Source organism: Kogia breviceps, chromosome 9 (assembly GCF_026419965.1).
Source record: "Kogia breviceps isolate mKogBre1 chromosome 9, mKogBre1 haplotype 1, whole genome shotgun sequence".
In the NCBI taxonomy this organism is placed as follows: Eukaryota; Metazoa; Chordata; class Mammalia; order Artiodactyla; family Physeteridae; genus Kogia; species Kogia breviceps.
This window is the reverse complement of record NC_081318.1, coordinates 96935769-96941135: the sequence shown is the minus strand read 5'-3', so window position 1 is coordinate 96941135 and position 5367 is coordinate 96935769.

Genomic DNA, 5367 nt, shown 5'->3' with positions numbered 1-5367 from the left:
TGGATATATCTTTTGGGGGCTACTATTCATCTTACTACAGGGCCCAATGTCATTTCTGCATCAGTCATTCCACCAAGGCAGTGACCTAGAAAAAAGATTTATCTGATAATTGGCTGTTTGGAATAAGCTGGGAGATGACTCCCTTCTGCCTTTAAGGTTACAAAGATTATATTTGGTGCTCTGAAGAGTATTTATTATTAACGGGGATTTAGAGTCACACACACACACACACACACACACACACACACACACACACACACACTCCCCAAACAATTTTATGGTAATTTTCTACTTTAATTATTTTAAATTTTAATTATATTTCCCACTTTCTGAGGTAAATTTCCCTCTCAGTTTTCAGAACTTCCAGCCTCTACCCTCACCCAGAGTCTACTTTAATTATTTTAAATTTTAATTATATTTCCCACTTTCTGAGGTAAATTTCCCTCTCAGTTTTCAGAACTTCCAGCCTCTACCCTCACCCAGAGTTGGACAAGTGATTTAGCTTTTCAGAGAGTGTCTCACACCTGTATTCCTTAAGGCACAGGCAGCCCTCAAATAGGGAATGCCTCTTCTCAACACGTTCCTCCCCTGAATTTGATGGTGAAAGGATTCCTGACCACCCCACCCTCCTCCAGAGCCCAGCTGGCCGTGGCCATGTGCTCTTCCTGCTCAGAAGCTGTGTACAGTGCTGTGCTTAGTTCTCATGTCACTGGACCCACAGACCTTGTCATTTGATGAACTTATAGCACTGGTTGCAAATATCAGTTTCCATTTGGCAACTAAGAATAATTACAGTGTATGCCATCTCAGATGGATGACTTGGAACTTCTTAAGAGAAAAGACTCAGATAAGATTTATTGCCATTCTCAGGCGCTTCCTGAGTAGAATCTACTACTCACTCCAGGCAAAGATTGTGAAATAAGACCCTCCTTGGCCAAGAGAGAAAAATCTAAAGTCTACAGAGACCAGACACAAGTACCAAGCAAGGAAAGAAAGTCTCCTGAGAGGAATATGAAGACGGAGTTTATCTAATGAAGGACTCATTTCCTGTTCCTTTCCCCCAACCCTTGTACCCACTCCGTGTTAGACAATGCCAAGACTAGGGAAACAAATACTGGCAAAAAAGAGATGAGGCTAGGAAGGGAAGTGAAACACTTTCAAGAGATACAGTACTCCCTGCATTCACAGGACTGAAGCAGCTACCAATAAGATGTATTTCACCTCCTTAAATTGAGGTGGCGAGCTGTTCCTTATCTTCACAGGACCAAAACAGCTACAATAGCCTACACATGTATTTAACTTCCAAGAAAAGTGGCTACAAAATTAGTGGCAAGTTGTTAAATAACCTTTTTCCATTTTACCTGCCGGAGCTCACCCAGAGGAGGAGACACAATATTGAACAATTGGCTACTGTCACCTGTCCTCTGAGAAACCGTCTCTTAATATGGAAAAGACAGTAACTCTGGATGGCCCAGGAATAAGGGAATTCATCCATCCATTCATCCATCCTTCCATCTATCCATCCATCATCCTACCAACACACTGAACACCTATGACATAGCGAGCACTCTAAGAGATGTAAAGGTGAAGAAGACATGGTGCTGAAATCACATGTCTTTCAACCTCAGGATGCTGTGATTCTGTAGTTTTCTTCATTAGATGAGAAATCCACCAATCTTCCTTTATCCACACCAAACAGTAGACTACTAGGGAAAAGAGGTATCTGAAGCCAAAGTTTAGGTTCAGATCCCAGCCGCATCACAGGTGTGTGATTATGGGTTAATTAGTTAAACTCTCTGGACCACAGTTTCCTCATCAGTACATGAGAAATAATTCCAACTTCAAGGAGTTATATGGAATAAATAAAATATAGAGAATTCCTGTACGTAGTAGTTCTCTTCCTCCTAACTCTTATAGGAAGATGTTTCCCTCTAACAGGGATGTGGCATTTCTCTCTAAAATAGTCTGTGGTGTTTAAAACTTTGGTTTAAGGCCCATAAAGAAAGGAATTTAACTGTATACCCCAAGTCAGGATTACCCGGCAGGTCTAGTTTTTTCACAACATCTTCCTTTCAGGATACTTAGAATGTCCAAGTTTGAAGAAGTTTCAAATCTCTCAAGTGGTCTCCTGCTTCATGCCAGGTCAATTTGGAATTTTGCTCCCTGACACTGCTCCATCTCCTAGAATATTTATGGTTTTAGTACATGCTAGTGCAGTGGAGATTTCCAAAGGAGCCATTATAGCTCTTACAAATACTTAAGTATTTGCTCAACCAGCCTACAGATTCACCAACATATATCGGGGAGTCACGTACATTTCCCAAGTATGTGGGTCAAAAGCCACTTGTTATCATTTGGGTCAGGCACATACTATTTATAATCTTATCTTAATTTGATTTTAGTTTTTTTTAATCCTAAATTCTCTCCAACCAAAACTTTAGTATGAGAAGATGTTTATTTCTGAATGATATTCTTTATTATTCAAAATGCATGTATGGTTCTTTGGAAAAATAAGATGAATATTGGTAAATGTCCTGTCAACCAGTATGGAAAATATCAATAGAGGTGGAGATTCCACAGTGTTTTGCTAATTTCACAGAGATTACATTGTGTAAATTGTAGACCTTTTGAAGACCTGGCTCCATCAATCCCTCCTACCAACTAGTTCTGTGATTATGGAAAACAATCTTTTACTTTTCTCATTTGTAAATGGAAGCTATAATGCCTATCTATGTGCAGGATAGTTGTAAGATTACAGATGATGCCTGTAAAAAGTGTAGCAGAAAGCCTGGCACATCACAGTCAGTAAACATTGTATTATTATTATGATTTCCTTTCCATAATCCCCACTACTTCTAAATGAACTGCATCTCAAGGGCGGGACCTTTTGTTGGTCAAAATGGCATCCATACAAGGCTTAAGCTATCAAAAATGCAATATTTTTCTTGTATGCTTGAGAGAAGTGACCCTTCCTTTTTTTAATACATGAATAAAGACTACTTATAAGTAATTAATCAAGTGAGTTACTAAATTTGGTGGTAGAGCTTATTGAGGACTTGAATCTAGCACACAGAGGTGGTTGGAATTCCCTCCATTTCAGGCACCGTAGATATATTTATGGCAAACCTTAGGTGTCAGGCTGCTAGGCTCAGGTACACAGTGATGACTCACACATATGTGGTCCATATTTTCATGATGCTTCAAGCCTTAAACACAAAAGTTACATGTATAAATACAAACTGTGCTAAGTAAGTGCCATGAAATAAAAGACTAAAGGCTATGAGAGTGAATAACTTGGGGGACAAAATTTAGATTGCAAGATTGGCTGAAGCAGGCCCCTGTGGAGACATGACCTTTAAACTTTGACCTATAATAGCTAGCCCAGAAAAGAATGGATGCCTAGTACATTCTAGGAAGAGTCTGGAAAAAACAGATCTAGTCTGAGGAACCAGGAGAGAGCAGGTCTCAATCACCTACCGAAGGGGCACAGGAGGAAAGATGGCATTAGAAAGGGGACAGGGCAGGTACCTCCAGGGTCTTGTGGGCATGTTACAGATTCTATATTTTATCCTGGCTACGCTGGAGACCATAGGTGTGTTTTAAGGGGGGGGTGGTTATCTGCTCAGATTGAGGATTTTTAGATGACATTCTAGCTTCTTGTATGACGAATGGATTGGGATTGGGGTGGGAAGAAAGAGGAGGGCACAGAAGTTAAGAAATAAATCAGGGAGACCAGTTGGAAGGTGGTGAGAGATGGACTGCTGGATGGATCATAGGGAAGAGGTTGAAGAGGGAAGGATGGACGATGAGGTTTCCTGCTTGAGCAGCTGGGAAGAATGCCCTGAACAGAGCGTCGTGAGAGTGGTCTTAAGTCATTCGTGGGTTTCAATTGCTGCTATTTTGGGGATTAATTCATATACGTAGAGAATTTTGCTCAGGATTTTTGCTCTTGATTGCTTTGTTTCTATCAAATTGCTGGGTTGTCACCATCTTGTCTACTTGATCATCCCCAGTTTTTTTGGCATCTTCTAACACAGGGATAGGGAATTGGTAGATTATAAATATACATCATCTTCTGTTCTGCCTCAGTCCCAATCGCAAAACTTTCATAACCACTGCTTTCGAAGACTCTCAGATTCCAACAGGATTGCCCTCATTGTTCTCTGAACATCTGCCCCTTTCTTTGGTTGCACGTTTGCTCTTATCTGTAGTGCCCTCCTCCTTCCTGCCTGTCCATGAGAAGCCCGACTATCCTTTAAGATTCAGTTCACGTCTACGGCTTCAGAGAGGCCTGTACTGATCACTCAGCTCACGGGTGACACATCAGACTTGAAGTTTTAGTTTTCTTTATATGAGGATGGCCTTCCCCACCCCCAAAACATGATAAGTTCTTTGAAGACAAGGATGGGGTCTTTATGTGCCTACAGAACATTTCATGCATCCTGACAGAAGGTCAAAGTTGAAATAATCTTTCTTGGTCAAGGGGTTGAGTTCATGCCAAGTCAGGCAGTAGGGGAGGCTGGTGAAGGAGTTATTCTTGGTCCAGTGGGAACTTAAAACCACTCTCCCACTACAAATTGAAGGCATCGAACTACCTGACAGTGCATAAATAATATTAAGTTTCTAACACATTCTGCACATATCACAAAAGAATTGAGTTTATGGCCTCTATTCTCTCCTATCTTCCAATGCATATTGGAGACTGATCCTGAAGAGGAACATATTTTTTTAGATTTGTGATAGTTCAGTGCTTTCTGTTTCCATATTTTCTAGAGCCACATTATTCATTTCTGTTTTTTTCCTCCTCTGAAATACATTCATCAAGACAGCTCCTGGGCATGGGTCCAAAAAGCAGTTTCAAGCAACCAGGAAATTAAACAGTGCCAACCAAACTCTCAGTTGCAACAATGATTATTAAGCATATTTCATTTAATTCCAGGCTGACCTGGACCACAGAAAATTAACTCTTGCCTTTTTGAAGTCTCCCTGCTTATGGAGCTGGGACAGCTAACTAGTGTCTGTCTAAATTTTTGAAAGCCTAAGCCCCCACCCAGAGTATGCCAAATCATGACGCATGTTGTTTTTTTAAATTGAAGTAGAGTTGACTTACAATGTTGTCCCAGTCTCTGCTGTACAGCAAAGTGACTCAGTTTTACACATATATACATTCTTTTTTTAATATTCTTTTCCATTATGGTGTATCTCAGGAGACCATTCTAAATGTAAGAGTTTGCATCTACCAACCCCCAACCCCCAATCCATCACTCTCTCTCCCCTGCCCCACTGGCAACCGCAAGTCTGATGTCTAAGCCTGATGACACATATATCTTTAAAACATGTCTAAAATAACTTTGCTTTGAGAATCTG